Source organism: Vicugna pacos, chromosome 26 (genome assembly GCF_048564905.1).
Source record: "Vicugna pacos chromosome 26, VicPac4, whole genome shotgun sequence".
NCBI lineage: Eukaryota > Metazoa > Chordata > Mammalia > Artiodactyla > Camelidae > Vicugna > Vicugna pacos.
Window position 1 is genome coordinate 20437832 of NC_133012.1, and position 27220 is coordinate 20465051.

A 27220-nucleotide genomic window follows, 5' to 3' on the forward strand; every position below is an offset into this window, starting at 1 on the left:
AGAATGTCCATGTTGAAGTAAAGATTAAACGCCTCTTTCCTGGGACGCCAATGCTAGTCCTCCCCTGACGATAAGACCCCCTTCCCAGGTGCCAAGGCCACGCTGACTCGCCGTGTATGTGCTGATCTCTGGGTTTTCTTTTTTGAAACCTTGAAGGAATGTATCCCTGGACTTGTTAATGTTCTTTGTGGTAACAAGATATAAAACTGTGCTGGAAACATGCTTCTCCTGAGCAGTGCCTCAGAGCAACCCGGGAAGCTGGCTTCCGGGCTAGTCCTCAGTTTGGCTCAAATAAAACTCTCTTCTAGTCTTATTACAGGTTGTTGACTATTTTTGTTGAGAGTATGGAGTGAACACACTCCTACCATGATTTTCTCTAAGATCGACAAAGTTGTTCCTAGGCAGCTCTAGAGCTGAAAGCCAGTGATGGGAAGTTTAGCCACTGATTCCTTGACACAAAAAATAGCCCTCATTCACGGAAAAAAAGTACAGCAGAAAACAGCTTTTCTCTCTTTCCTGGCATTTGTACCACAGACAGCGAACATGAGGGTGAACTGCTTCAACCTCTGGTCATGTTGATTTAAAAAATAAAATCCACTGATCATTTCAGATATTTTATGTAGACCTGTATTACCTGCCCCTACCTGTCCATGAGCTAATATTTCATATCCTTTCAAGCGAGTGCAGTGTCTGAGTCCATCAAGTCTGCGATAAAACAAAGTTTAATTTACAACCAAATTGACAGGCCAAATGTAACTAGTCATAAGAAAACAAACTTCAAAGACTTCTATTACTGACAGCCAGCGAGCCCAGGTGATTAAACGTTTACACTTGCCTGTATTCTGTTCTAGTCTTAGATTTTTCAAATAACATTAAAGATAAGCTAAATGTAAAACTTAAGAAGAGCAATAAGGAGGCCTTAAGGAAGGTGCGAAATGCCATACAATGAAATGAGGTCTTTTTTGGTGCAATTAGTCTGTTAGATTCTCATGTCCCTTCTGTACAAGAGCACGTTTCATCAACAATACTATGAGAAACCGAAGAGGCATCTTCCAGATCGGATATTAAATTCAGAATGAGAATAACGATCTAATTCAAAACTGAGAGCTGCTCTAACATGATTGCCATTGAGCACGAAGGTCACTGGTGACACCTGAAGTGCTGTCAGGATGTTGGGCTCAAGTCAAATCTGATTCACAAACCAAACTAACAACAGGAAGGAAAAAAGGCAAACTCCTTTGAGCATTGTTCCTCTGACAATGATGATTATACTTGTGCTAACAAGCAAGAATGACAAAATTTGTTGACAGTAGTAATATACAACCTGGAAAAAAATCATAATTGTTTGACAACGACAAAGAGCATACCAGAAAAACTCAAACAAAGGTGCACCTTCTCTAAAGGTGGCGTCTCTCTGGGAGACCCGTCCATCCCTGCTCTTCGTAGCCCCACAACTGCCGGGAAAGTGCTACAAGGCCAGGTCACCCCGAAATGAACCAGCCCTGATCCTGCATTTCTCTCAAGGGGGTGGTCCTGCAACCAAAACCCTTTCTCTTACTGTTCGGCGTGGCGGCTTCCTGGAACTTTGAAGCTAAAATCATTGTACTCGTAAAAACTAGGCTCCAAAAAGTCGAGTAACACGGACACGGGCCCAGAGCTCGTCCGAGTCAATGCTAAGACTGAAACTCACTTCTTTTGACTTCCCAGCCACTCCACCTACTCTACCATGTCCTAAAACTCAAGTCCACCTGGCAGACTTTATGTCATCTGTATCTTCCACAAAAATTTCTGGGAATGAAAGCGACAAACTTAGTGGGAAAGGCATCATTCCTATCTGGAACATGAGTTCAAACATATATATTTCTCTAAGAAAAACAGCGCTAGCAGCATCTCGCACCATAGCAATGTGAAAACCGTCTGAGGAAACATAGTTTTATGGAGCGTCTATGTGCACAGATTGCACATCTTAGACTGTGAGCCAGACTGCCTGGGTTCAGACCTCAGCTGTACCATTCCTATCACCGTGACCTCTCTCCTTCGGTTTCCTAGTCTATGCTATAACACCAGGGTCTGCTTCGGGGGGCTACCAGAATTCGATGAGTTTGTATACATCTGGCACACAGAGCAATTTCTTGAACATTAAGTGCTACAAAACTGTTACCTATTTTTATCTTGAAGGAAGGTGGTATAAACATAAAAGAAATACTGTAAGGCGCAGTAACTTTTATGAAAAAAAGAAGTCTGAGAGTTCCCAAAATACAAATTGTTGCAGTTTTAGAAACACTAATGAGGGACTTTGAAACTTTAAGTGAAAGAGCAATTAAAGGGAAAACAACAGTGGCATCAAATTATACAAACACATCATTGCCTGGGTCCCTTACGTCTTGACAAAAGAAGTTAGAAGTGAATCAGGCACTTGTCCACAAACTGCCGGTGTTCAGGAGGGTTTCCGTGAACATCTATCAGAAACATTTCCTGCAACGCCAGGTAAAGTTGTGTTAAGTCCCTAAGTCAGAGCAAGAAAAAAAATTAAAAGAGGAATCTGATGGAAAACAGGTAGAGAAGATTGCCAGTGATCTATAAATGGACTCTTTTCTATGTAAATACACATCCTTATGGATACTAATCCAAAATCAAAGCCACGCGTGGCTTAGGACATTCATCTTTTAAACCAGACACATCCTACAATCCAGAAGTACAAGCCAATCACGGCACGATAGTCATGGAAACGCCACGAGTTCACAGGGCAACGTAATTAACATGAGTGTTCAAAACAGGAGTGGATTTATGACTTTCAACACTTTGAATCTCCGTTTATCCAGGTTCTCCATGCTAAGCATATGGAAGTGCTTTACAAATGTGGTTTCTAATCCTTTCACAGAGAGAGCAGTTTCGGGCTCAGGAAATAATTGAACTCTTTCAAGAGACCATTTAGTAAACACCAAATAGCAAGTCTCCCAGCTGGTATTTTCCTAATGGCATTCCCAGAACTTGCGTTTCTTGAGATGTCCACGGACGCTGCATATAAAAAGGGGTTCTAAGGCCAGGTGTGGGAAATGGTCAGGGGAGTGTGTTTGATCACTGCAGACCTTCTCAGAGCCTTTACACCATTTTACATTGGGACTCTCCAGGGAGGGGGGCGCTGTGCACCACGTCTACATTCACTCAGCTGGGACCCCTTCTTTCATGAGCACTGCGTGTGGCTCATGTTCCACAAATACCCTTTAGGAAGACACAAGACTCGCTGGCCCCTGCAGAAGGGAATCGGTTTCTTAGGCAGGAAGATTCTGAGCCATTATGTTATTAATAAGACAAAGAGGAGGATCAGTGGGCTCCTTGCGTGTAAAAAGAGTTCCGCAACGAGGCTTGAGGCCTCAGTTTCCATTGCCTCACCCCTGACAGGGAACACTGTTCTTGTGGCCCTCATAGGTGGACGTAAGGATTGATGGAGGCCCTACATGTGAACGGGGTTTATAACACGTTACCCAACGTTCAGGAAGATGCCATTAGAAAGGACAGGCGTGGAAGCACTCTCTCCCTCCTCTGAATTTCCTTAGTACTTTGTTTGCCTCACAGCACTGACTACAGCTGATCTTAGGGCCTATTTCAACTAGAACAAGACCCAATTACCTCCCATGGCTACCAGGCCCTCCCGATGTGAGCTCTGTCTACTCCAGGGCCACCTTCTCCTGCACTCCGGCCTCTCTCTCCACCACGCCCTCAGGCCCCAGGCTTTCTCCCTCCACAGGGGCTCCCCCTCCCCAGGTCTTCCCAAATGTCACTTTTTAGGAAGGGCCTTCCCTGACCCCGTTTCAGAAGGACCCTCTGCTGGGTCCATTTTTCAGCCCTTATCTTATCTACTTTCTTCATAATGGCACCTCGCATTATCTGAAATCATCGGATTAATTAATTCATGTGTCTTTTTGTCCCCTGGCTCCCGCCTCCAGAATGTGAGCTCGAGGGGGACAAGAACCCCAGCCACCTCGCCCACTGGGGTCCAGTGCCCGGAATCTGGGAAACCCGCACTGAGCGTCTGCGGAGGGTGAGAAGCTTAGAGAATCGGCTACCTGGGGAGCAGGGAAGGGGGAGTCATGCAGGTGGGGGTGAGGAGGCTTCTGGGATACTGCTAATGTTCTCATTTTAACCTGGATGGTCCTTACATGGGCATGTCCACTTTCCTCTTGATAATTCTTTGAGCTGTCAATCTAAAGTTCAGCTCTCTTTGGGGTCTTGATTTAAACTAAGATGTTTTTCGATGTATTAATGTTCATATCATCATGAATACAGGAATAATGATCATTGTCCCTATTTTTGAGGACCACCCCAAGGAGCCTACAACCTGCCAGGCATGTCACTTACATCAGTGGCACACTGATGCCGAAAAAAAAAAAAAGGTAAGTAATCACCACAACCCATTTCACAGACAAAGAAACTGAGGCAAGCAGAGAACAAGTAGTTCATGGTCACACAGGTAGTAAGCAAAACTGGGATCCCAAACCAGTTTGTTCTAATTCTAAAATTCACATGTGCTCTACTATAAACCCTGCTTGAAAGTCACTTCTAAAGTCAGGACTGGCATTCTGAGGGGTCCTTCTCTTTCCCCAGGACCTTGTCCACCTAGAGGCTGCACGCTCCCCCTCCTCCTCACCTTCTCTGGTACCTAGGAACGCACCTTTGCACCAAACACACCAGACAAGGTCTGGTTGGGTGCAAACACAGACGGTAGGCAGAAAGGGCTCTGCCCTGAGCAGCAGGGGTGAGGCCCTGCCAAGGTGATGGGGTGGCCCACTCTCCCCAGGGGTTCTTTAGACTCCCCAGAGGTGGGGGCAGCTTCTCTCAGCTGATGAGGGCTCACGTCTACTCCTGAACTTGAAGTCCGACCACGTGCTGGCGTCTCTCCCCTTGGCACTTAGAACTTCTTCAGAAGGAACAGCACTGCTAGGTAGGAGCGATCTGGGGGAATAAGCAGCCGCAGGGAGAAAATACACTTTGACTGGTTTTTCCCCCAAGTAATAACTTGCATCACTGGATTCGTGTTCTGTAACAACTGAAAAGGATCTGCTTCTCCAAATAGTGGGTCACCTTGGAGCGATTAGCATGGCTGCCAAAACATAATCCCTCTGCAAACGGCCGATGGTGGCCCAGACAGGCTTCTGCAGGAGGGAGTCTGGCAGGCGGGGTGGCGGGAAAGGCCCTCCCCTGCACCCGGCGAAACTCGGATGGAAATGAAATTGTTTGCTCACCTCCCCGTTTCTATGGGGTGTGTTATAAAGGTGTCAGAGCCGATCAGAAGTTTGATGGCGGCCACACATAATCAAACAAATAGGAAGAACACTCTTTTGTCCTACCTTTGAAGTTTTCTTAAGTTACTCTGCATAGCATCCCCCTCTGCCAAGTTTCCCGGGTTCCTGCGTAATGAGCTACTTTCTAATTAGCATATCGCAAATATTCCTGATCTTCTTTACACGTCCGGATACATTTTTAAATGTTTCTTTTAAAGTACAGAATTTTTCACACTCTGTAAAGAGGCAGGAAAATTAAAGCAATGTGTCAGCTCAATTCTCCAATTTTTTTTTTCTTTTCCTTGCTTTCTTTTTTCTTTTTTTAACGAGGATGGAGCCACGGGGCAGTGGAAAGGTCACAAGACCTGGAAGTCAGAAATCCTGGATTCTGGTTTTGGCTGAGCTGCTAATTGGCTGCGTCCCTTTGGGCAAATTGCTTCACCCATGACGGCCTCAGTTTCCCTCCCTGTCAAATGAGGAGACTGGACCAAATGGAAAGTCCCTCACAGTTTAAAATACTGTGATTCTATTTGTGAAGCTTGAATAATTCCTTACCTCCTTATTCCAAAACTGGAGCGAGTTATTTCCTGATTTAAAAATTCACAGTGAACTAAATACAAAATGGGTACAGACATCAGCAAAAAGGGATGTGATTTTTAAAACACAGGTATTTAATTGCAGAATTATGTATCACCTTTGAACAGCAAATTTAAAAGGTTTTCGCTTCTTCCCCAGAGAGGTATAGTCATCGTGCTGCCCAGCTTTAATGTGCTGACAGGTATGTAAACACACACACACACTAACCTGCCTTTGTATCACTGAACAAAACTGACACGACCTAATCCTAATAGAAGCAATATTGAGACAGTGAAAATAAAGTCCCAGATATGACAAAGGCTTTCTAGTCCCTTGCTAGACTAGAAACAACAAATCCAGTCCGTTCCATAAAATAGCCTGGGTTGCCCAGTAACACCTGGGTTTCAGGATTTGACTTGTAACATCAAAATCATAAAAACATAGAAACAGAACTCGATCATGATTTCCGGGGGAGCAAGGCTCACGCTGACTCTCCGCGCTTCACCCTTTAATCGGCCCGATCAAAGCTGTCTGCTGGGCGGACTGAAACCTCCCCGCAGAGGCCTTTCATCCCCCTGGACCTGCCATCTCTTTCCGGCCACGGCCACAGCGACACCCACAATCTGGCTTCCTGCCTTCCAAGGACTGCCCACTGCGCCCCATTTTGCAGACTTCCCGCCCCGTCCTCTTTGATCACCGCCAGCTGAACTTGGTAAGAGCCCGTCGCACCTGAAGACTAGCTCCCGGGTCGCCCGGTCAGAGCCCTCTGCTCCCGCAGCACCGCGGTCCTGCCCTCCGGCCTCTGTGTGTGTACACAGCTGTCTCCCGCTCTCACTGCGCAGGAGTCGGAGCTCGGAGGTGGCCCAGTCACATCTGTAGCCCCAGGACACTGGACGGCAGTGAAGGGAAAGAGACAATGGGCCAAGGGAGGAGCAGGACACTGAGCGAGGTGCCGTGGACACGCCAAGAACTGTCCCTCCATCGTCCCCGCGGCCCCATCTTCCTGAAGGATGGATGATATAAGGTGCTTTTTGTATGATCACCAAAGTGTGGTCTGAATAACTGTACTCCTGATGAGGGAAGGGACACTGAAGACTGAGAAAGTCAGAAAGCCTTCCTATATAAAGAGGAGAGAGACTGCGTGTGTGTGTGTGTGTGTGCGTGTGTGTGTGCAGATAATAAGAAGCTATTGATGTTTTTTGCACAAAAGAATAGCAAAAATGAAAAATGTTTTAAGAAGATTACCTAGCAGTGGTATACAAATGCACTGAAATGCTATAGAGATTAATGTACGAATTATTTCAAATCACTGTACAGCCATGAAAAATGATTACAAATAATTACATTTACAGATGTAGGAGAGCAAACATATAGGTTAAGTATTAAAAAATAAGCTACAAAACCCTACAGAGAATAGAATCACAATTTGTGAGATACTTTTCACATTTTTACATATGAGAATATTTGGATATGTGGATACAGAAGAAAAAAGTTTAAGAGGTTAAATAACACAGCTTTAGTAGGAATGTTATCTGAGTGGTGAAATGTTATTTTTCTCTCCTTCCTTTCCTTCTTTCTCTTTATCTGTGTATTCTAAAACTTGTCTACTATGGACATGAACCTCCTGGGTCATTTTTGTAAACTGCCTCCGAGTAAGTCAATTGCCCATTTATAAACATTGAAGAGGGCAGAAAGGAGGCAGTGAGGATTTGGCCACAGGCAGGGGCACTGGGGACAGAAAGTAGGGAGCAGAGCTGAGAGCAATCACAGCAGAGCTGCTGACAGAAGTGGGTGAGTGACTGAAGGGAAATCAGAAACCTAGTGTGACCAGATTTCCAGCCTCAGTAAGTTGGGGGAAAGGCTGGTTCCACTGCCAGAAACGGGGCAGAATGGAGGGCAGTTCGCTTGGAGGAAAAGGATACTTTCTCTTAGACACAATGTGTTTGGCAGTGGTGATGGTTATCCAAGAGGGACTGAAGTTCCAGAGAGAAGTCAGGGCGCCACAAGGCTGTGGATTTCGGACTCGCCTGCCCAGGTGAAGTCAGACGGCCCCCGCCCTTGAGTTCCCACAGGAGCCGTATCCCTCCCCGTGGGGTGGCTTCCAGACTGTGCTGATGTGAGCTGTGCACCTGACCCTCCTCCTCCCTGGACCACAAACCCCAGGAGGCAGGCACCCCCCCCCCAAGTCCTGTCACTGTTCCACTCTCAATGTCCCGATCGATGCCTCGTGCACAGCAGGCACCCAGTACCTGTTTGAGAAATGGTTACCGAATCCTTTACAGCGACAGCTCAAAAGAGGTGAGTGGAGATGGAGCATCCGAGGGGGAGGATGAGGACACAGGCGGGCCTGAAACTTGGGAAAAACTCATGGAAGCATGGGCGGGAGCGGGACTGCCAGTGAAATCAATGCAAAATAGATGCAAAACAAGAACGAGGCAACTTTCCAGAAAACAAGGAGGGGGGCCTTGCAAGACAGAAAAGGAGACCAACAACGACCACGGTGGCCGAGAGCTGGGGAGGCGGGACTGGAAAAACGTTCACCCTTTACAGGGTTTCTCATGACTCAGGGGAGAATCTTTTCGGAAGAAGACAAAACGAATGAAACCATGGCGGTCTTCTGGGTGGAGTGGTGAAGGGTGAAATAACAGAGCTCAAGGAGAAGCAGAGTCAGGGCAGAACCTGGAAGTCAGAGAGGGGGGCTTGCCGGGTTAATATGCGGGAGGCAGAGAGCCTCGGATGCAGCGGGAGTTGGCTCGGATGGGATAACCTCGTAGGGGGCAGGAGGATCGCCCTTGAGACAGAAGAGGAAGACTGGTTGGATCTTTCTGTCCTTTAAACCCCTGCAGTGCTCTGGGCCAATTTGGCTCTAATTATAGACTCATATTATTCACTGCTGCTTCGACTGCCTTCTCTCCTCATTTGGATGCCACAGACCAAACCTTCGGGACTTTTCCACAGTGAATCCTTGATGAGAGTTGGTGGTTGACTTTAAACCCCATGGCATAGGTGTGAAGGAGAATACAGCTACAGATCTTAACACATATGCAATCACTTTTCAGCAGACACCACTGCAAAAAAGACTATTTTTAAAGTAGCAACTTGACATCTTCCTTCTCTTTCTTCCTAAGAGCAACACGTCCCATTATACTCGGGCTGGGGAGTTATCATGCCCCAGGACCCCAGCTGGCTAACTGGGAGGCGACGTTCACGCAGACCATCCTGCCCTTCCCAGCGAGTCGGCCAGGGACAGGCGGCCGAGAGCAGCGGCTGCTCTAGTGAAGGTGTTTGCAGGTCACCGGGCTGCCGTTTTTGGCTGGGATGGAGACTGAGCTCCTAGGACTGGTCCGGTTGGATCCCAGGGAGCACACTTAGGACATTTCTGTGAGAGCTACATCCTCGCCACAAGACTCCACCAACACCTCTCCGGGAGCCCCCAGCAAGGCCAGGAATGCAACTCTAGACAGGAGGCTGACTCAGAACAGACCTGCCGAGGCAGCTGCCGGCTTCAGCTGAGCTTGCCCTGCTCCTGACCCACACCGGAGCAGCCGAGACCGGAGCAGCCGAGACCGGAGCAGCCGAGACCGGAACAGCTGAGACCGGAACAGCTGAGGCCAGAGAAGCCCCAGGATTTGTGTGATGGACTCAAGATGCCTATCAAGCTGGCACCACTAAAACAGCTGAAATGCCAAACACCACTTCCAAAAGAAGGCAGGATGGAGGTGAAGGGCCGACATTGGCCCTGCATCCACACGCTTCCAGACAAATCAAGAACATTCCTCAGTGCGTCATCTCAACCGTACCTTCTGCTGAAGGCAAGTTTGTTGCTCACAAGCTATTTTGCAAGACGAAAAATCAACTATGCCAACTTAGCACTTTTTTTTCCTTAAGCTTTAAGATGCTTACACAGACATTTAAAAATATGTTATAAACATATGCATCAACTTTACCATTTTTCCCACACTGAGATATTCTCCAAAGGTATGCAAAACAAGACCATTAGTTCTTCTTCAATAATGAGCTTGGATTTCTAAGCTACTCTTGCCATAAGTTACAGTTTTCTACAAGAAAAAATGAACATGTGGATATTATAGAAACATTTTTTTAGGATACTGGGGTCCATTTAATATATTAAAGCAATAATTTATCAAATAGGACCCAAGAGTCCAGAGAGCCTCATGAGCCCTTTCACATATGCTAAATTACTCCCCCGAGAAGGGCCTATGAACCAAGGATCTGCATCATTAATTAAATAAATGGATTGGGCTGTCCTAACACGAAAGAACACGCAGCAGGAGAGACTCGTATACACACTCTAGTTGCAAAATGAACATTCGGATGAGTCGTTTTCAGAATTAAACGCAATGGGTGTGATTCGATTTAGTTGCTAACCTGGTGTTCAACAGGTGTGGCAATCACCTGTTATTTTCCACCCTTCCCTCATTTTAATTTGGCCAAACACTCCATATTGGATTATTCTGAGACTTGAAGGTGACCAAAGGAAAAAGCTGCAGTGAAGAATGCCTTGCTATATAGTTGGAGCTTATTTGTTTTGTTTTGGTTTGGTTTCGTTTCGTTTGAATTCATTCAGCCACTCTATGTTTTTTGATTAGGGAGTTTAAACTGAGAAAATAAAATAATTAATTAATTAATTAAAAAGCCTTGCTAAACATTATGCTTTCAAAGCTTCCAAGCAAAGAACAAATCTATCCATGGAACATTTCACATCCAGGAGGCTAGTCTAAGCATCTAAGAGCTAAGATTTTTAATGTTTGCCAAATCAACCAAGAATTGCCAAGTATTATATGAAATTCACATTTTAAAATATTCCCTGTTTATAAACAAGCTTTCATACGTGTTAGATAGAAAAGCCCTAAGTGACGATTAATTGGCTGACTTCTGCAATCTGTCATTAATTGCTATTTTCAAGTCAAAACTGTCCCATTAAATTTTATTTTCAGTGTTCTATATCAAACCTATTTATAGGAAAGTTATTTCTCAATGAGATGTCAAATAATTTACCTAATGCTCACACTGATGGATTTAACTCTTTTATGTAAACATTGTAGATAAACGGGCTTCTCTTATTCATTATTTGTTATTTTAAAACATACATTCACTTTTTATTTTTAAAAAAAGCCTAAGCTCCTCTTCCCCACTTCCCACTCCCATCTCATCCTCTCAGTGCCTCTAGTTTTTCAAGAGCTAGGCTTTATACGTTAAGGTCTAAGATCTCCAAGCAAACATCAGTCCTGATTAAAGTACACACAATCTAAAACTTTTGTGTTTTACATTTAGTCTCCACATCGTCTCAACTGTCGGAAACGTAGCTATTGGCCCAAATTACAATGTCAATCAAACATGAGGCAAAAAAATTAATCTGAAGATATTTAACGGGCTTCTTTTTGATAATAAATAGAAAAGTACTAGCTAAGAGATACGTGACAGCAACAAACCAACTGACTCATTATTCCAAACACTGAAATGTGTCTTTTGATGATCTTTCCACACATTTCCGGAAAGAGCACAAAAACACATTGTATAAGAACAATCTGAAATCAGAGAGCAATTTACAAATAATTCTACATTTAAGGAGAAGTCATCAAAACATGAAGGCCTGGTATAATAAACGTTTACAGCAATGGTAGCTCCCACATGAAACACACAAATAACTCCTCCTGATGTTCCAGATTTTAGACAAATGAACTATCAGTGACACAGTCACCGGAAAAAAAAATTGTCAGGTTTTATGAGGCAGTGTATTTAAAAATTCAGACCAATTTCTGAGTTTCTTCCGTCTAACAACATACCCTCGAGTTCAATATACTTACTCTCCGGTCTGGGTCCTGCCTTTCTGGTTTTGCAAGGGGTCTGTAAAATGTACAGATGGTAATAATCTGTGGCTTACTTCAAATCCTGACGACTGCTGCTTTTATTCTCTTGATTTCCTTTGGTGCCAAAGATGTCGTTCTAGTCCAGAGTTACCGCATGTTACGTGAAACTGCTGTCAACATTTTATTGCATTCAGCATTTCGGGTTTCCTGATCGCTAACTCCAGCATTAAAGATAGCCATGCTCTGTATATTTTTCAATCCTCTTTTTCTTTTTTGCCTTCCACGGAAGGGTGCTGGGCTCTCCCTAAGCAGCACAGAGATTTCAAGCTGGACGTTTCCAGACCGCATTAAAATAAATACTAATGCAATTCATTTCTACCTTCAGACATTTCTTTCCTTCCCGGGTTGCTCCAGCAGTGTTAATTTTCCCACAGTCTCCTAGAATGGTGAAGGCCTGTCTGGGCAAGTAAGATAACACTTGGGCAGGAGATTAAAAGCCCACACTGAAGTCATTAAGTACCTACAGGGCTGGGCCCTGAATCCACTCAGCACGGTCTCCAAACACCGTCACCTTGACTTGAAAAGCAACAGGAAAAGCCTAACGACTAAGACAATCTCATTTTGGCATTTCCAGGCCTGGCACCACCTGTATTTTATGCAACAAAACAGCACTTCCACTTGGAGGCCAGGACAAGGAGGAAATGCCTGACTTTCATTTCACTTCACCTTGAGTTATGTGAACTGTGAGCCACTGTTGAGGTCTTGAACTTGGGGGACCAAAAGTCCTATTTTGCCCCCAACAGTTCCGGTGTGTAATTACTCTTAACGCTGCCTGGTTTCATCAACATATGAATACCTTATCTATAGCTTTGACTTTCGTTCTGGAACATTCTTTACATTTGCCATGTGTGCCTCAAAAACCAGTGGACACCTCTACCCCCCAAATCACAGGTTCAAAGAACAACTTTGACATTCAGACTGTTGATAACGTACACCTTTCTCCTATGTATTATTTGCACTTAGGTACCCTTATACCAATTTATGCAACCATCTATTTTATGTTGGTTTTAATTATTTTTCTTTTTCCTTATTAATACAAATCTTTAAAAACCCACCTCTAACTTAACACAGAAAGAAAAGAATCCTTCATGGCTTAAAGGAGTGCTCCATCCGAGGTGCAGGGTGTGGTCAGAATGTTCGAGCTGGAATCACTGGTGTGGCTGTGATAAGACAGCAGCGTCTCCCTTCCTCCCATTTGCTGCACAACTAAAGAATGAAGGAGAAAGGAGCAACACAGTCTTCTTTTGCCATTTGTCAAGGAAATGTCACTAAAGAATCTTGAGAGGTAGCCATCAGTAACAATTACTCTAAATGGAAATCTTACAGAATAAACACACATCCTTGTGTTGGAGAGATGCTCTCTGATTTTTTTTGTTTGTTTGTTTTAATCCTTGAAGAATTTAAGTAAACCTTTTAGGCATAAGAAAGTGCAAACTGTGGGGAAATTGAGTATAATTGAAAACATTAAGAAAGAAGAATCAACCAGAAATAGGAGGGATCTGGGAAAAGAATTCATGGGGAAACCAACTGAACAGGAAACAAATCCATCTAAGGGAATGGCTTCTCTTTGTGTCACATAAGCTGAACCCTCTCTCCACGCCCTCTCCCCGTCCAATCTCACTCCATCGTTGTCTCGATGTGGATGACTCCAGCCTTTATTTTTAGCTGTCCTCTCTTTCTCAAACCCAGTCTCATATAATCAACGACTACGTTTCCTATCTCAAGGGGTTTTAGCATCAAAAGTTATTGCTGCTTTGACATTCCCCATATTTTTGATAACGCCAGCCACCAAGGCTCAAACTCCAACATTCTTGCCAAGTCCCATAAAAGCTATCTCCAAAATGCTTCTTGTCTCTACCCTCTATGAAGCTACATCCTCACTTGTCCCTCCCCAACTGGGACCACTTGATCCCTATCTGCTTTAGGCTCGGCCAAATCTTCAGTTCTCACCGCCAATCCCACTCAGAGATTAAAGACCTTTAACTTGAGCCAGCTCCAGCTCCACCCTGAGGTCTTACATCAGGTAGCACTGGCTGACAGTCCCCCCCTGAAGTCCCAGCTTTAATCAAAGGGCTCCTAGTACCCTGATCCCAGCCTGCCTCCAACCCTCAAATAACAGGGCTTCACCCCCAAGCTTGTTCCCAAGCTCCTGTTTTGGGAACTGCCCTGTAAATCTGGCTCCTGAGTCCGGGACTCTTGCCAGTTTCCCCAGTTGGGCCTGAAAAACCTTTCCTCAATCTCCAGTTCAATGCTTGGAATCTGCTCGCCCCTGCACGCTGCGTTCATACCCAGAGTTAACCAGTTGTCTCAGGGCCTGGCGTTTGCCACACCTGCCAGAAACTGCTTGCCAGCCCTAAATGCAACGTAAACTCCCACCAGGCAAAAAGCAGAGCCAAAACAAGGCACTCAGCAGAATTCTCTTCGCTCCATCTGGGCCCTGACATGGACTCGGGGCCCTTGTTCCAGCTTCGGAAATGCCACTGGCTTTGGCTTAAATTTGGCTGAGTCGACACTTCTGGTTTTACCCCCATTAAATGACTGTTTGGACATTTTGTGTTTCTGATCCTCATTTCCAGCCCCTTCGCTTCCCCAGTAACCATGACAGCTTGTTCCAATTTGGACCTTCCAAGTAGCCACCTCTGCGTTTATCTGCCATCCCTCCTGGTTTCTGCCCACGACCACCACTGCCCCTAGTCTACCTAACAGCCTCTCCCTCTTTTGTCCTGGCTTACAGAACCCTGATCCTTTGATCTCTTGAAGGACAGGCCCTTCTTCGGCCCTAAGGAAAGTATTGTAACTTGCTGTGGTAATCTCAATTTTGGCCAGTACTGACATGAATGGGAATGGAACCCATTCATGGCTAATTAAACATAAGAAGTCTTCTGAGGAGAGCTTTCTGTCCCAACTTTAACACACACACACACACACACACACACACACACACACACACACACACACACATCAGGAAAAGGCCTCGTGCTAATTCTCTGCCTTGGATGCAAAGAGGATATCTGGAGCTGCAGCAGCCATCTTGAGATCAAAAGGCAACAACAGAGGATGCAGGAGCCAATATTCTAATTACAGTGAACGAGAAACACCAATATAGGGCCTGTGTTCTCAACAGCATCATTGGGCTACTTCCCTGGCCGTTGCCTGTCCATCTCACATTTCTCATTATATGATTCGAACAAATTCCTAACTGAGCCAGTATTAGTTAAGTTTTCTGTTACAGGCAACCAAACACTGTTCCCCTAATAGAAGAGACACATGAACTGCATAACTTTCTAGGAAGACTTCACTGTTTGGTGCCTGAGGTTGGGTCAGTTAATATCCCATTTCCTTCTCTCTTCTTCTCATTCAATCTCTCTCCTCTCCAATTTTCTCTGTACCAAAGGTAATTGCACTCAGCTCACACATATGTTTTCTTTTACATCTGCAATATTTTTAAAGCACATGAGTGACATCAGTGAAAACAGTGGAGTAGGGAATTCCACAGGCCAGTCCCTCCACAAAATAGCTAATAAAAACTGTCAGAATCAATTTTATCTGAAATCTAAAAACTGGTTAAAGCTTTGCAGCAACCAGATGAACACATAATCAAGAAAAAAGTGGCTAAACATCAGGAAGAGAGATTTGTGGCATTTCAACTTACCCTGGCCCCATGTCCTCCCTACTCAGCTCAGTGGTGGTTTTGAAGATGCAACCCACTTCCTTGGTGTGGGTTACTGGTGCTGGAAGGATCAGAACAGACCTTGTTTTCAAATAATTATGGTTCTGTTTGACCTGCCTGGTAGCTCCATGAATGACTGATGCAAAGGTCTTACCTTTATTCCAACTAATTCAGAACTCTCCTTGAGTGAAGAGATAAAGACCCAAAAGGCATTTGTCCAAAATGTTTAAAGGCAAATGAATTATCTGCTGCCACCTGGGGCAAAGGATACTGTTTAGGACAAACAATGGAAAACCAAAAAGCCTGAGAAGAGTGAGATATTTTGGGAAATAAAAACTTCAAAAGCTCCTCCATGTTCCTGGGAATCTGAAAGCTCATATGCATGCCCAGGGCAGGGTATATGCCCAGAAAAGACCAGAGAAGGTCCTAATTTTGCATTTCTAGCTGACTTTCAGGCTCTGTGCAAGCAGGAAGCGAAGGCTAGGGCAGAGTGGTAAACTGTGCGGCTGAGGGTGAAGGCATGCCCCAACACACACAGTCCACTAGCTATTTAATTTCTGTCTTTTTTTTTTTCTCCCCTTCTTCTTCTTGTGTTTTCTCTTTTTGGTTTGAGATGCTTAAGAAAACCTCTGTCAAAAATGCTAGCTGATCAGTACACTAACCAAATAAAGACGACAGTGGCCTACACGACAAAGAATACCGGCTTCACAAAATTAGTTCAGAGAAAGCACTAAACAAAGATCAGCAACCACAAAAAGCAAGAATAACAAGGCTTGAGAAGGAGGGGGAATCTGATTTTCAGTGTGGAATCTGATTTCCGGTGTAGCCACATTATAGTATTCAAATCATCCAGTTTTCAACAACAACAAAAAATTACAAGGCATGTAAAGACACAAGAAAGTATGGCCATGCACAGGTTAAAAAAAGGAAAGGAAAGAAAATAGAAACGATTTCTGAGGAAGCCCAAATATTAAACTTACTTGACAGACTTTAAATCAATTATTTTAAATGTGCTCAAAAAGCTACAGGAAACCATGTACAAAGAACTGAAGGAAACCCTGAAAGCAATGTTTCACCAAATAGAGAATATCGGTATAAACAGCTAGAGACTGTAAAATGAAATCAAATAGAAATTCTGGAGTTGAGAAGTACAACTCAACTGAGGAATTCAATATCAAGTATGAGCAGAGAGAAGAAAGAATCAGTAAATTTGAAGATAAATCAATTGCGATTACCCAATCTTAGCAGAGAGAGAAAAAAGAATGCAAGAGATGAACATAATCTAAGAGACCTATGGGATACCATCAAGAATATCAACATATGCATAATGGGAGTCCCAGAAAAAAAGAGGAGAGAAAAAGGCAGAAAGAACATATGAAGAAGCAATGGCCAAAACATTCAGTCTACATATCCAAGAAGTTCAGCAAACTCCAAGTATGATAAATTCAAAGAAGTCCACCTTGAGACACATTATAATTAAAGTATTGAAAAACAAAGAGAGAATCCCAAAAGTAGCAAGAAATAAGAGACATGTCACGTGCACGGGAGCCACCATAAGCTTAACAGCTGATTTCTTGTCAGAAACCATGGAGGCCAGAAGGCAACAGGATGACATTCTAAATGCTTTAAAAAAACAAAACTATCAACTCAGAATTCTATATTCAAAACTATCCTTCGAAAATGAAAGAGAAATTAAGACAGTCTCAGATTTAAAAGACTGAGAGCGTGTGTCCCCAGTAACCTGCCCTACAAGAAGGGCTCCTGCGAGGAGCCCTTCAGGCTGAAATGAAAGGACGCCAGCTAAAACTTGATCCATGTGAAGAGATTAAAACACAGCACAGGTAACTACATAAATAAATACGAAAGTCAATATTCATGTATATTTACTTTTTCCTTTTTCCTATGTGATTTTGAAAACAACTACATAAAACAATAATTACAAATCTATATTGTTATTGATGGGCACACATGGTATCGAGACGTAATGGGTGTCAACAAGGCACACGTGCACAAGCGAACACTCAACCAACATCTGCTTTATGAGATTCCTGTGAAAATTTAATGGTGTTGTTTGTAATCTGTGAAGTTCATTTTACAGATGAATTTTATCTTTGAAGTAACATTTTCACCTGGGGTCATGGTCCATATTTTAGTCACATTTATGTCTAACAAAATACTCAACACACAGTAGGTAAGGTGCCCAATAAATTTTTGTGTAATGAATGAATATGCTAACTCTATGGTGAGATGAAGCTGAAACATTTAAAATAATTTACAAGCATTTTTATTAATGATCTTAGCGTCCTACCACGATCTCTACCAGAGGTAAGCAATACAAGAGTTGTTTTTGTTGCTTTTAATGGACGCAGTTAAATGACTCACTTTAAGTTTGAACACAAGCAATGGCTTATTTTACTACTAGATATTTTTTGGATCCTTCAAGGTAAAAATTCTTTGAACTCAGGGCTTTTTTTCACAATTCAATAATCGAATTGTCAAACTCAACTGGGAGAAGGAAAACAGAATTAGGTAGAGTAAAAGTGTGCCCAGTTTTTATTTTTTTAAAAAGATTATTGATACAAAATATGACGTACGTGAGTAAAACTGCTGATTTTACAGTAAAATAAAGCAGTTGTTCACCCTGAATTTTCTTACCTACTAATGTCAGGCAAACTAAAGAGGATAATGAGTTCACAGGTTTGATTTCCTAAGAAATCACCCGCTGCCTTCCTGAAGGCATCTCTCAGCACCAAGATATTCAACTGGACCATTAGAACTCTCTAAGACAGTGAAAAAAAATTCACCAAATTGAATAATGATTTTTTTGTTCTTATGAAAAAAATCTATCAGACTACTAAGATTCAAAACTGGAACTGCATATAGATGAGATTATACTATGTAAAACTGATAATACATAAAGACATTAACTGAATAAAAAAAAGTATAGAACTATGGGTCAACTACCATTATAATTATCAGAATATATATTGGCATATAAAAATGGTGTGGAATAAATTATGGATGAGTTTTTTCCTTTTTGAAAATTTCTCTCATGCCATTACCTTCATAGTAACTGAAACTCAAAGGAGAAAAGAAAATCAAGAAGTTTTGCTTTTGGGGGTTGGTTTTTTTTTTTTTTTTGGCTAAAACCAGGGGAAAAAAACTTTGAAGCCCTCAAGTTAGTGGATTAGGTTCCCAACTTTTAATACAAATAATATGAATATATTTGTATGAGACCTTTAGGAGAATTACTTTTCTTCTGCTAGAATTATAAACAGTTCTTACAGTTTATTTGAATCATTAGTCTCTAAACTGTCTCTAAAATTTAAACTTAAGAAGTATGAAAATAACTGACAAATCATGTTTTGTACTTTTTAAATTTGGAACAGAAAAATCCTTTAGCGCCAAGTTTGGAAACCACCAGGAATTCTTGGGTTTGAAAGTAAAACTCCAAATAAAGCGTTGGGTAATTAATCTTTTCTTTTTCTTTTTAATACTGGTGTTTTTCTATTTAAGGAAAAGATTATAAGGTATTTGGTTATTTTTTAAAAATAACCCTCTTGGGTCGGAAGAGATAAATTGGGAGTTCGAAATTTGCACCTCTTGGGGAGTGAGGGAAATGTTAGGTGTCTTGATCACAGCGGGTTTGTTGGTGTGTACATCTATCAAAATTCATCAAACTGTACATCTGAAATATGTGTAGTTTACTGTACAGGAATTATACCAAAATAAAGTTGTTTTTAAAAATAACCTTCTTTAAAAGCAGCACTTTAAGCAGCACTTACTTCTTTTAAATAAGAGAGAAACACGTGCTGATTATTTTAACGTTTACTTTGCTTTTCAAAGCAGGCAATCGTGACAAAACACTCACTAAACTTTCCTCTCATTTGCCTGTGTGCTTCTGCTCCCTCACACCCTCAAGAAATCAGAAAAAGTAAGATTATTTTAGCTACTGGACCACAGCACTGATGCGCTGCAGTATTTCTTTGGGTCCCTTAACATATAGTGGTTTCAGATACAGCTTTACTCTAATAGCTAAACATGAAAGAAATGGCTGAAGTGTTTACAGGTACTTTTTTTTTAAATCTGAAAGCCACCGGAGACCTTCTTGGTCTATGGATGACAAACTTTTACATCATTGATATTTACATACTTCATTTAATTTGTAGCTTTGGTTATCCACCGTCAAATTCTATTTAGTTTCCAGATGAAATGAGATATTTAAATATTTAAATGAGATATTTAAAACTACCTGTTAATAATTTTGAAAGAATTCTCCTGAAATATAAAGACAGAGAGAGAGAAAGTTCTCCAACACTATTAAAGAGTGGACATCAGTGGGTATGAATATTTTGAGCTGGAATTTACTTTTTGGGGGGGATTTACTCTTATATAGTCTTCTTTCTTAAAAACTTTACCTTCTCCCAATTTTACATACTTGAAAATCCACTGAGACTTCAGCCAAATGAATTGCTTACCCTTTCTTTAGCAGTTATTTCATCTTGTCAATGAGAATGTGGAAAAACACTGGAATTATTACACGAGAATGTAAGTTCCATGAGGCAAAAGCTTCTGCAATTCTGTTCACTTGCTGTTTCTCCACCTCACCATATAGGGCCTTTTTGTCCCACATTTACTGAATTTGTAGAACTAAATCACAAAAAGGTTGAATTTAGCAAAGAACTGAAAGCAGAAATGTTAACAACGTTGCTGTCAACAACAAAAAGTATTTTTCATGATTTCTATCTAAAATTCAGTGTCTTGAACTCTGAGGCTCTTCTCTAGAGCCAGACAGAGAATCATTTCATCAGTGCCGGACGGCTCATCTTGCTGACACACAGGGTCGCTGCAAAGCACGACTGCTTTAGGTAGTAGGATCCATCTAATGACCTGTCATTAAGCTACACTTAATGACAACCTATGCACCTGTGGGAGCGGCTGCCTCTCCCAGAGGTGAACAATAGCTCTCTTTGCCTTGGAAGAAATAGACTCAGTACATTTGAGCCTTTTAACAGTCTCCCTATTTATAATTAGGAGAACTCTCAGTACTCACACCATCGCTGGTGTCATTAGAGTCTATATATATAAATGCATTTCTTGTGCCTCTTTCTTTTCAGTCTCTGCACTCCTTCTTTGCAACTTGCATCTTGACAGTTCTAAAGACCTCAGAGTCCTGAAGTCTTCAAATGGCTCAAGGAAATGGTACCACCCGGCGTTACAGATTCTCTGCCCATGACCTGGTGGACCACAAATGTAACTCCCCATCCTTAGGTATTTTCCAGGATCTGGCCATCTAAAGAAAAACAGCTGACGTCTCTTTGTCTGGAGTAAAATATAAACAAAATGCATGAGGAAATCTAATAGAATGTTGGGAGAGGACTAACTGTCTTCCCAGACACCCTTTACCCTTTCGCACTGGCTGCCCCACGGTGACCCCCTTGGTCCTTACTAACTCCGGAGCACGAGCTCCCAGGACCATTCAGACCGCAGGCTCCTTTTCCTCTAGCATCTCTCCCAGGCAGGAAGGCCACTTCCTTTCCCTCTAACTACCCTCACCTTCTCACCCCTGGGGTATATACCGTTCACCTCCAGTCTCGGGTCTAGGGTTATCCCCCGCTGCTCCAGACACCCTAATCTTTTCCTGCTATGAACTCCCAAGACACCCGGTGGCTACATAACTCCCCTGGGCGGGAGAAGGTGGGGGTGAGCACGTATTCCAGCTTCAACCAAAACATTCCCTTGCTTGCTTGTTTTCTACCTTAGGCTCCGGGTTAAGTGTTAACTGAAGAAAGAATTGCATTAAAAAAAATCATAAAATAAAACAACAAATAAAATAAAACAAAATAAAATAAGTGTTCTAGAAAATATAGCTGAGTAAATGAATTTTAATGTTAAAATTAGGATACATAATACAGACACTCCCCTTTAAAAACAAACCTTACGGGTCCCAGGAGTTTCTATCACAGTTGGGCTAGCTGTTACAGGGCCTGTACCTATGTGTACGTATATATACATGTTACATATATAAAATCACCGAGCTATGCACTTAAGATCAGTGCACTTTAGGTGCTTTACTGTATTAGGTTGGCCCTCAACTTTTAGATAAATAACACAATGAGAAAGTAAGAAAAACTGTATTTACTCAACAAGCATTTATTGGGCCCATACTGAACTCCTGGCTCTGGGCAAGGTTCTCTGTCCCACAATCACTGTTCAGTGACGACACATGATGCGATAAACACGGTCCTTATCCTCACTGAGTTTAAAGTCATGTGGGAGGAGAAACAAGGAAATAAGTCATTGTAGTCAAGAAGGATAAATAGGTATCATGCCGTACAGCGATCCAGGCGTCTCAGTTTGTAACTTGTGGGTATTTAAGTGCCAGTTTCCACAATGTAAATGGAGAAGCCTGGATTCAGACACAGGCAGTCACTTACTTCTGTGGCGGGTTTCCTGCCCACCTGGGGCTTCCATCTGGGTCCAGCACAAAAACACCACTCCCTCACAAGGACAAGTATGGACTGCCCCGGGGCCCCTTGGCCCCACACTCCTGGCTCACTGGCCTTTTGGCCCCCTGTGTCCTCAGGGCTCACTTTATTCTGGAACCACATGGAGGGAGAGGAGGTGAAGGAAGTGGAAAGTGAACTACGTTTTGTCGGACTCCGACTCTGGGCCAGCGCCTGCCCTGGGCCAGGGGTGCTCTGTCTTCATTAACCTCAAACCTTTGTCAGCTTCTGTCACCCTCATTTTGTGCAGAAGGGAAATGAAGATGACAGAGGATAAGTAGCGGCGAGTGACAGGGCTGAGACTGAAATCCAGGCTGGGGAACCAGGACTGCGGTTGCCCCAAAAGTCTCTCTTTCAAGAAGTTTAAGCAACTCTCTGTGTCAACCCCTTGGATGCACCCAGAACGTCTAATGGAATGACAGGCTACACACAGTCCGGCTTCGCAGCTCATGGAAACCAAGGAGACCAGCATGTCCCTCCAGCTCTGCCCGCAACGACAGGAGCTGCAGGAGCCAGCTGGTCCCCCAAGGTCCAGCCGCTTCTGTCCCAAGCCCTGATGAGACACACACGACCGGCGGGAAGCAGTTCTACAAACACTATTCCCAGACCCCTAACACCATAAGAAGCTCTAGCCTAGTAAAATCACTTTATTTCATAAGATATTATTGAGATCTGAGTCCTAAGAGAACTGGATATTTATCCTGAATATTTGCTATCATTAGAAAATGACTTATTCATTTCTTGCTTTTTTTTAAAAATTATTTTTCTATCAGCCGTTTGGGGGATTTCTTCCTCTCCTACGCCAGTTTCTGCTTCAAAAAGCATTTCTAGAAAGCAACATTTAAATTTTAAAAGGTTTTATTTTAGATAAATCTGGCCAGTGCAATAATCAGTTTCAATTTCCTAACCAATATATGCTTGTCCCTAATTTCCCAGGAAATTTAGCATTAAATGACGACAACAAAACGGTGACTCTACCCTAGAAGGAAAAAGAAAAAGGCTTTCCACCCCCACCCCAAGATTTCCCCAACACTTAATCTGAGACACAAAATGGCAAGGCAGTCAAAGATGACAGAGCTGGCAGGACACGGGGAGCTGAAACAGGAAACTCTGTCATCCAGCCTCGAAGATAAGGTTTAGACAAGTGCTTCTCAACCACCCAGGAGGCTGCAGGAAGTAGCATGATGTGATGATTACACAGGACGTGAGTCGCAGGCCTAGATTCAATCTCAGCTCTGCCACTAACTTGTGATGGGACTTTGGCAAGTCTGTCCAACCGCCTACACCTCTTGTCTTGAGCTCTGCAGCCAGTGCAGGGTCATGTCATAACAACACTGGTCAACTGACTGGACAGGGTTGTTGTGCATAACAAATAACAATTATAACACACACACATGCATGTGTACGCTACACAGCTGCCAACAGCTGGCATCACTAGGGGAATACAGCACTGTCCTTGGGGTGGGCGGGCGGGAGGAATGGATGACAAGTCATAAGACGCAGAATTACCCACAGAAGTAGGCAGACGATCTCTGACGATCTCTGCCTACTTCTGTCAGTTGAGCTCCTCTCCTTGCTTCTGTGTTTTCTTTTCAACCCCTACCCGCTTCCAGTCTTTAAAACCTGCCGCTCAGCTCAGAGACAAACTGGGATGTGACTTCGGCAACAATTCTGTGGGATCCTGACAAGAGCAAATACAGGAACTTACGAACCTTCTGAGAGCACTCATTTCAATTTTGTTCTTACGAAAATGGAAATAAGCAAACTGGTGAGTGTCATGGACTAAATGTTTGTGTCCCACCCTGCCCTGCTCTGCCCTGCTCTGCCCTGCCCTAAGCATTGAAGCCCCAATCCCCAGAGTGATGGCATTTGGAGGTGGGGCTTTGGGAGGTAATTAGGTTTAGATCAGGGTATGAGGGTGAGCCCCTGTGATGGGATTAGCGTCCTTATAAGAAAAGAAAGAGAGAACAGAGCCTGCTCTGTCCTGCCCCATGAGGGCACAGCAAGACAGCGGATGTCTGCAAACCAGGAAGGGTCCTCACCAGGGTCCGAATCTGCCAGCGCCTTGATCTTGGACTTCCCAGCCTCCCTGACTGTGAGGAAGAAATGCCTGGTAGTCCAAGCAGACTAATGCAGAGATGGTGCAGAAAGTAGTAATAACAATGACTTTTTAAAGCTTTAGAGTAGCCATTGTTAACAGAGATAATTCAAAGGGGAGGAGCCTGGCATTTATCCACAGCTGGCAAGAAGCCATGTGCTTTCCCTACGTTCCATCAGTCACTCAATGAACACTTACTAAGGGCATTGTGAATATCACCCATTTAACCCGCACAGCTATTCTAGGAAGTAGTGTTATTTTCCCACTTGTTGAAGGGATCTGGGCTCAACGGAGTGCTCAGAGTCCTGCCAGGGTTAAGCCGCAGGGGTTTCAGCCTGGGGGAGGGCACGGTGAGTTGTTTACCCTCCCCCGGCATCAGTGAAAACCTCAGGAAACTCAGGAGATGGGTACCAGCATTTTCACCTCTTTATAGAGAAAGGCAGCGAGACTTCAAGACAAGTCACCTGGAAACTGTGCGTGTGTCCTGTTGGCCCCCTCCTCACCTCACACTCGGCCCTTCTGGCTCCTTCCAACTTCAGCCATGTCCGGCTCATCCCCATCTCTCCGACCACCCCCTTGGAGGTGGACACTGCAACCGCTGCCTTGCTGGCCCCTCTTTCACTCTGCTCTCCATCCCACCATTCTCTCAAACTCTACAACCAGAGCCATCTTTCTAAAATGCACTCAGGAGGTGTTGATCCCAGCTTAGAAGTCTTAATGGTTCCTCCAGGCCACGAGGAAAAGATTCAAATTCCTCACAACGCAAGGCATTAAGGCAGTGTTTCTCAAACTGGGTATCATGATCCATTAGGAGCCACGAAACCAATTTAGCTGGTGGGCAGTTAGCATTAATGAAAAAAAGAGAACAGAATAAAAATGTCAAAATACACTGCCTGTATTATGAGCATTATTGCTGCTTTTAGCTGTCTGTGTCCTAACCTACGTGTGCTCCGGGTCACAGAGCATATCTGTGTGTGTGGACTGATGCCCAGTGCTCCTGTCTGTGGACCACGATGGAGAGAGCTTGAATGCTCCTGCCCAGTGGCCCTCACTCGTCCCTCCCCTCTGCTCTCTCTGGAAGCAGCCCAGGAGAGAAACCTAGGAGACCAAGACATACATTCCTCGGATCTGGACTTTGATATCTATTCCCAAGAAAATGTCTATTAGGAAGGAGACATAGACACTGGGAAAAATCAAATACTCAATTGAAAGGAACAGTGTTTTAATTTTACACACAGTAGTTTAGCTATTTCGTAACCTAGGTCCACGGCCTCCGGGCCTGTTCTGAATGTCACTACACGTACCCCGGAGAGCACCCGCATCAGGAAGTCGCAGCCTGGGAGACCCAGCAGACACAGACGGTGGTGGTCTCGGGAAAAGGGGAAAGAGGCTGTCAGAGAAGCTGAAATAAACCACAGACGCCGCAATCTGAACTTCAGCTGAACACATAGAATTATTTTCAAGGAATCCCCATAGAATGACTAAAGCAGGAATCAGCAAACCATGGCTGGGAGACCCAATCCAGCTCGCAGCTCTGTGGCCCGTGAACTAAGAATTGTCTGTCCATTTTTAGACGGTTGAAGAAAAAAACAATAACACTTCATTACACGTGAAAATTGCACAAAATCCAAATTCAAGTGTCCGTAAATAGAGTTTCATCGGAACCCTGCCATGCACATTCACTGACATGTGCCCAGGCTGCGTCTGTGCAAACAAGACAGAGCTGGGTTGTCACCAAGACCATATGGCCCTGAAAGCCGAAAATATTTACTGCCTTGGCCTTTACAGAAAAAGTTTGCCAATCCCTGATGTAAAGTTCAGCTCCCACAAAGGCAGACAAGAGCTCCCGTACACATACACAGCCAAGCAAGTATAAAAACAGAGTGCAAAATATAAGGCACCTTAATACAAGAGCAATTTCGTCTTCCATGTCAGTGTCGTCCACACTGAGTTCTGAGGAGTTCGAGGTCAGGGTGAGGTCCCTTTGGGAGATATCTGGGCAATGTTCTGAGCGACTCATCCCTCCTCCCAAAAAGAGTAGTTCTGTTTTCATCCTTATAAATTGGGGTGCCGTGTGTAATTTTGTGGGGAAAAAGAGTTTTCTTTCAAAAAGAAAAAAGAAGTTTGAAACTCATTGTGACTTATTTTATCTAGGGAAGATGACCGAAAACTCAAGCAGTTCCAAAGGCTGTGAATGAAAAGGGACCATTATGCAAGTAAAACCACACAAACCAGGGCTAAAACCCAATCAGCTCGATTTGCTAAGAATAGAACACAGGCAGCCAATGCGGTAGTTCTAAAGAAGACGTGATGTTTGTCATAAGGCACTTTCTTCCACCTCAGCTTAACCCCTTCTGCACACAGCCCTGCAGCACTCTTTATTAAACATATAAAATCACAAAGCAATCTGATTCACAGGCCCATATGACGGCCACGCACCCATTTTCCTGGTGGCAGCCAAATCAAAAACTTTAAAGAAACTACAAACAGGGCTGCAGAGCACCTATAATTTATTTTTATAAGTAATGAGCCATTAACAGGTACTTCAGGAAGTAATTAAAGGCAAACTGATAGCAGCTGACTGTAAGGCTTGGCGTTTTCCTGTTTGCTTTTTCAGTAAAGCGGCAGTCTTCTATAGCCACTCAAGGCGTCCAAAAACGAGTCTGGTCGTGCAGTCTGGAACTAGGAAATGGACAAGCGCTAGGCTCCATCTGAAAAAGCAGCTCTGGTACATATTTACTAAAACCGAGTCTTGCAGAATGCCTGGGGCAGTTGATAGCAAGGCCCGCTTCTTAAATCCTCAAATCAGAGAAGGCAGTAAGAGGGTGAGCGGAGGAAAACAGCTCAGCGGTAGAGCACATGCCTAGCCCGCACGAGGTCCTGGGTTCAATCCCCAGCACCTCCATCAGAAAAAAAAAAAAAAAAAAAAACTCAAGAAAAAGAACAGAAAGGCAATAAGGGAAAAGAAGAACTATCTGTGTGTTACATTTTAATAAATATATGTTGTAATGAGCATAAAAAAGATCAAGTGACTTCATTATCCACCTTTTTTTTATAGGGATTTAAATAAGGAAATTAATCAGGTAAATCCACACTGGCAAGAACAGGACACTTGCTTTCAGCAAGGCCAGGACTCATCGTCCCAAAGTCAAATCTCTTCCCATACAAATGACTCTCTGACACGTATGAATCCGTAG

The 27220-nt window shown here is 43.5% G+C and overlaps 1 protein-coding gene across 8 annotated transcripts in view; it reads right to left on the reverse strand.

Moving 5' to 3' along the window:
* Positions 1 to 27220, reverse strand: part of STOX2 (storkhead box 2) — a 174276-nt gene that overhangs the window by 121762 nt on the left and 25294 nt on the right. The window contains exon 1 of one of the 8 annotated variants that reach the window (XM_072950489.1): positions 11764 to 12113. The exons of 6 other annotated variants lie outside the window; for them this stretch is intronic. The gene's annotated coding sequence lies outside the window, so the exon portion shown is untranslated. Of the gene's footprint in view, positions 1 to 11686; positions 12114 to 27220 lie in introns of those variants that run through there. One more of the 8 variants, XM_072950487.1, reaches the window with a different exon arrangement.